Raw genomic sequence first — 6641 nt, 5'->3', positions numbered from 1 at the left:
CAGAGTGTGGCCATGCATTTGGCCATCACAGTGAGATTGAGTAGTAAGACATATGGAACATTATAGAATAGGGGCGACTGTGGCTCTGTAGGTAGAGTAGTCGTCTTATGCCCGGAAGGTTGTAGATTCAATTCCAGCTTCCTGCCACATGTCGATGTCTCACTGAGATGATGACCTTTCTACACATTACACCTGTTAGCGAAGAGCTTGTTAACACGCTAATTGTAAATATACTAATCTTACTTAACTCTCTGCATGTTTGTCCTCAAATATAATTGAGCTGCTGGGTTGGTTGCAGGCATATTTCAATATTTAAGTGTGCAACTTAATTATTGGGCAAAGTTGTAGTGTTTATTCTTTTCCTTTTGTTCTTCTGAAGTATAAAGTTTAAGGTGAAGGGCATACAGAAGGCAGCTGCTGATGATAAAGCCAACAGATAAATAAGATCAGGCTGAAATCCTTGAGCAGAAGGCGATGGCATAAATATCCCAGTATATTAAAGTTTTGCCTCCTACACTTGACATAGTAATTCACGCAGCTCTCACTGTCATCCACAAATAGCCTCACATTAGTCAGTCCGCACGGCCTCAGAAGTCTCTGTGAGACACAGAAATGATACTACAATTACCCCAAACAAACATGGCTGCTTCTTATTTCCTCCCATAGAGGACATCCAGATTCATAGCTAATGCACTTAGGTTATTAGAGTTTGGGTGCTTCACCTTTTCACCAGCCGTAAAGGAGATAGAAACTAGAAAATTTGGTATTTACTCAGAATTCCTTTGACAGTACATTGACTTGGAAAGGTGTTGATTCCTTTTCATCTAAGCCAGGAGGATCAAACTCATTTTCATTTTGGGCTACATCAAGATCTCGAATGTCCTCAAAGGGCTGGTTGTGCCATTAGGAGGCGCAGAAATGAGGTTCAACATGAACAGAAACAGAGCAATCGTGAAAGCAAATCTTTCAACAGTAGCATTCTTTTTGCATATAGTTTTCTATACTGCAAAAACACAAAATCTCACCAAGTATTTTTGTCTAGTTTCTAGTGAAAATATTTTAGTACTGAAAAAGACAAAAACTAACCTACAAGTAACTTTTCAGCAAGATATATAACCTTGTTTTAAGTCAATACTTTCTTAATATTAATGAAAAAGTACTAGCTCCACTGACAGATCGCCTCACTTAAAGCATGACCAAAAATAAGCGAAAGAAATCTGCCAGCAGAACTCATACTTTTTAAAAATCTATATTAAGGAATTATTGACTTAAATCAAGGTCCTATATCTTGCTGAAAAGTTACTTCCAAGTTTGTTTTGTTTTAAGATATTTGCACAAGAGACTAGACAAAAATACTTTGTAGCATCTTGTCTTTTTGCAATATGCTGCAAAAACAGAGTTCAGGACAAATAGTTGTGTCAACAGATTCTTGAACTTGAGCAGTGACTTTATATATAATGCAATTAAAACAACCTGTTAAACTGTGCTATGCTCAGCTCAATCATAAAAGATCCCTATGGACAGCTGAACTGCCTTATTAAATTTTCAAACACCACAAAAAACAATTGACATCCAAGACACATGAACCAATGGTCCTGTTAAAGATGAACAATAATAAAAGAGCAGAAAAAGCATGTGGGGATAAGCTCTACTATTTCCTTCGGTTTTCATTCTATCCAAGTGCAAAATCTTAAATGACAGGAAGATACAAACAAAACAAGCACAGATTTAGAAGTCAGCTTTAAAAAACCCCAGTGTTACATAAGGAGAAAATAGGTCAGGAAAAGTGGAATAAGTAATATGAAGATTTCCTCTGAGCATGAATAGTGTACATACTTTTCTTTAAAGGGGTAAAAATGAATTAATGAACCTCAGAGTTGTTTTTACCAAACAGGACATGGAGACAAACTGAAATGAACTGAAATGTGCTAGATCTAAAGCGCTATGCATCCACTGCTAATGACAGCCAGAAGCAGAGATCAACCCTTTAACCATATTAAGTATTCAGACGCAGTCCTATCAGATTTCTATCTTTCACAACCTGTTATAGTTCCCTTCTGCTTTGCATAATCATGCATAGCTCATATTTATAGCAGAGACAAAAAAAAATTAAGTCCAGTTGAATTCAAAGGGAAATGTGGATATGAAGTCACAATTTAATGTAGCAGCTTTAATTGAAGAAATAATATTCTGATTTAGGTTGTGATGTGTCAAATAAAGAGCAGGAAGAGGCCATCTTTTCCACTGCGTGAGTCTGTTGGTTCTAAATTCATGTTTCTTTGGTTTTGGTTATTTCATTTGCTATTATTTCATGTGACAAAAATATATAACACAATAAGGTTTTGTCACCCCTGTCTGGAGAATATTAGTAGATTAATATCTTATTTCCTGTACGCATCAATCAGCATTGGGACGGGAGAAAAATTTGTCAAATGTCTTGATATAAAAGCTACTAGAAGACTTCTCATTCTGTCACAATGTTAATACATCTGCCTCACATTTCTGTAGAACAGTAAGGGGTGATAAAACAGAAAAATAATCTCAGCCTTACTACGTTTCTGGTACTCATCCAACATGCTGGATGCTTAAAACTCAAGTGAAATTAACAGCTTGTCTCCACTATATGATTAATTTGGCTAATAATCAACTGACCAGTTGAAAGTACTTGTATATTCACAAGTATATGTGGCAAAATGTAACAGCCTTCACAATGTCACAGACATTTTGTGTGTTATCTAGGTAATGAACTTTAGGAGGAGATTACAGCACTGTTTTTTGTCTTAGTTCCCTCAACATATGACCAACTGGTTGACATTTTTTTTAATCAAAACTTGTGTTTTTTCCTTTTTTTACTAGCTTTTGTGCATTGATAGCTATTCCCGTGCTTTATGGAAATTATATCACCTTGAATATTTTTTCTTTCAGTTTACATAAAAAGCACACATGTATAATAAACATAATCTATTTTGAGCAACCAGAACAGGATTTGAACCTTTATTTCTTTGAAAACTCTTTCTGCATTTATCAAAATGAATAATGAGCTTTTAATTAAAATAGCATATTTGGGTGCACCAAAGTCTGCTTTTGAGTAAAAGGCATCAGTAGATGTGTGTTCTAATTAACCATAAAATTAAAGAGAATGCAAAAATAAAGTGAATTAAGTATAATTTATAATGAAATTTAAAAGAATGCAAAAATATAGGGCTATGCCAGTCTGATGCTGACAGGCAGCATCAAGCTGAAACTTCTTGACTTTCAAGTTCTTGTTGCAAAGAACCCCAACTTGGTTCTTCACTTGTAGCTCATGCAGTAAAATTCTGTTTTCTGAGATATACTGTAAAATCAAAGCTATATTTGCTGAGATTTATTTCCATAAGGCAGAAAAATGGAAGATGGAAAATGTGAGAAGAGATAAATTAAACATTAAAAGCATAGAATTACTGCCAGTGATAATAGATTTTACCCCTTCATGCTGCTTTCTCCCTGCTATGTGGTCACTGCTAAGTACCACTTTTATAATCCAGAACAAGCTGCCAGACTTCTAAAGGAGACCTAAGGGACATCAAGTTGGAAGGAAAACTTTGTGAACCAAGTAGCTAGAGCTGCAGAAGGAGATTTCCCTATGAAGGCGTCTTACCTCTTTTTTTATTTTACATTTTCCTTGTCCCACTCACAAATTTCGGTGTATTTTATTATCTTTTTATGTGACAGATCAACACAAAGTACCACATATATTGTAAAGTGGAATATTCTTTTTTCATGTTGTAAAGTGGAAAAATCTTTTTTTTTTACAAAAAATAATTAATTTTTTTTTTAAAACTATGCCATGCATGACTACGTCTCTTACAAAAGAGAATTAAGGCCACTAGTAATAGATAAATAAATTATGACTTTTATATTCTTCAATATTCTGAGATCAAAAGTCAAAATTCTGAAATTAAAGCCAGAATTACTTTTTTTCCCAGTGACCCTAATTCTCTTCCCCCTTTTCTCTGATACCCATAAATAGATGTTCAGAAATCACATAATTGCATGAATTTTTAATTTGTTTATTTTTTCTTTGTGGCTGTTGAACATGAAGAGATATTTTCTTCAGATTCTTCTTCTTTGGGTAGTTGTATATAAACTCGACCATAGCTGTTGTACTTGTGTAGTTGGCTGCAGGAAGACCATAAAACTTAAAAGCACACTAACGACTAGGTCACTGGCTGTCAAAGGACAAGGAGAATGAACTTTATGAACGTTACACGCTTTGACTTTCTTGATGTACAAGCCCAGGAGGAGTGTTGGTCCGGCTGCTAAATGATTCTCCATGGAAACCAACTATCCAGCTCCATAGGAGAGGCTTCTATTAAAAAGCAGCAGCTGGAAAATGAGCAATCAGAGCAAACCTGCCCAAGTGAGACATTAATGTTGAGGGCGGGAAAGAAGAATGGTTTGCAATTTTCTCCTCCCACCTCAGAGACACACACATGCACACACATCCAAACTAACTGTGTACCTACTAATCATATCACAGTCTGCAGAGGTTGAACCATAAAGAACAAACATGCAGTAAATGCATCTACTGAACAGACATTCTGCTTCCAAGTGGAGAAGAATAACAGTTTTAACAAGATTTCTGGCATATTTGAGTTATTGCTCATTTAATGTATTATTCTAGACATTGAGGTACATTTTTGGGAAGATACAACACCAATTTTTTTTATTGACACTGTTTTATTGTCATTGTTAAAATTGTGCGAACACACAGTAAAGACTTTATTAGTGACTAGATTATGATGTGATGTTTCAATAAACACCTGCAGCTTCCAGGTTTGTTTGATACTTTTCATAGTAAAAAAAAACCCAGAAACGTAGCTTCTATTTTTTCTCTTAACCATACAGACAATTTTTTTCTCATGTATTTATTGGTATGAGTCACTCAATATCAACGTGATGAATTGCCTTGTGTTATAAAGATTTGTGGTAAAATGTCTAGGTCTTCTCTTCAGAACTGCATTGAAAATGCAAAATCTATTCTGGCTGATCCAAGTCATCCATTTAGGATATAGCTTGTTCTGCTCCCATCCGGGCTCAGATTCACTCAGCCACTCACTCTATCAGTTAAACTTTTGTTATTTTTATTTCAGTATTTACTGTAACTGTTTGTTTGTTTGTGTGTGTATGTCTGTGGTTTTCTTATGGTTACTGTCTACTTTAATATGTTCAATAAAAACACACTGAACCTTGAACTTTGAAATTCACAATTCTATTTATGCGTGCTAAATGTAGGCATGCAAGATTTTTTTTTACATGCTGCTGAAACTACATGTAGAGGATGATCTACTCACAGTTCACCCACATTTAACAGTTATCACACATTCATTTAAAGAGGCAGTATAATTATATTACACATATGTATTTTTTAGGCACATAGTGCCATTTTACAGTATGATCAACTGTTACCTTCAACTGTTATAAAAGTGCTGTGTATATAAAACACAGCACTTTTTTTAAAGTTGCATTTTATATTTTACAGCACTTTGCAATTTTACAATTTATAGCATTTTATATTTATATTTTATTTTATTTTATCTACAACTAGTTGTTACTGTGTCTTGTCTCTATACTGCAACTGCGAAGTAATTTCCCTGCTGGGATTAATAAAGTACTTCTATTCTATTCTATTCTATTCTATTCTATTCTATTCTATTCTATTCTATTCTATTCTATTCTATTCTATTCTATTCTATAACACTTTATTTGAAGGGATGTGCATAAGACTGACATGACGTTGTCATAAATATGTCATAAACATAAACATAAACATGTTTACAAATGTTGTCATGAAGTCTCATTTGGTAAATAATCCATCCATCCATCCATCCATTTTCTTTTCACCTTTTGTCCCTAATGGGGTCAGGAGGGTTGCTGGTTCCTCTCCAGCTACGTTCCGGGCGAGAGGCGGGTTCACCCTGGACAGGTCGCCAGTCTGTAGCAGTGGTAAATAATTACCATTTTAATTCAAAGTTGCATTAAAAATGTAAACTTGGCATTTTTGGTCAATAAAGACTGTTGTAAGATAAACTTGCATTAAAAGTGTCAACTTTGTATTAAAAATGTAATTATTTACCAATAGACACTTCATGGCACCAGTCAGAAATATTCACCGGGAACTCTTTCATGTTTATGACTGTTGTGATATCTTTATGATGGTGTCAATTCAGCCTTATGCACACACTTTCAAATAAAGTGTTACCCCAAACATTTGACTTTGCAATTTATCACCTTGAAATTGTGCTTCTCCAAGAGGCTCCTGCTCTTTTCAATACTCCCCAGCAAGTCATCACAACATTTCTCTATTAAGTAGCTCATATAACAAACTCAGCAGATGCGCAGTTCCACCAGGTGTTTGCTCATTTTTGCTCTTGCTAATCTGAAGGAACTGTATAGAAAAGGTAGTGCTTCTGCACTACCGAGGAGATTCAAGGATTTCTCAAAACATGCATGAAAGAATCAAGCAACACTCCAGTTACGTTTTAGGTGAGGGAATAACATTATAACATGATGTAAAGCTCAAAAAAGTCAATTTTACCGGGAACTCTTTCATGTTTATGACTGTTGTGATAAATAACAAATTTTAATCCAATATTAAAATT

This window comes from Gambusia affinis, linkage group LG01, assembly GCF_019740435.1.
Source record: "Gambusia affinis linkage group LG01, SWU_Gaff_1.0, whole genome shotgun sequence".
Taxonomy (NCBI): Eukaryota; Metazoa; Chordata; class Actinopteri; order Cyprinodontiformes; family Poeciliidae; genus Gambusia; species Gambusia affinis.
Note: the sequence above shows the minus strand (reverse complement) of the source record.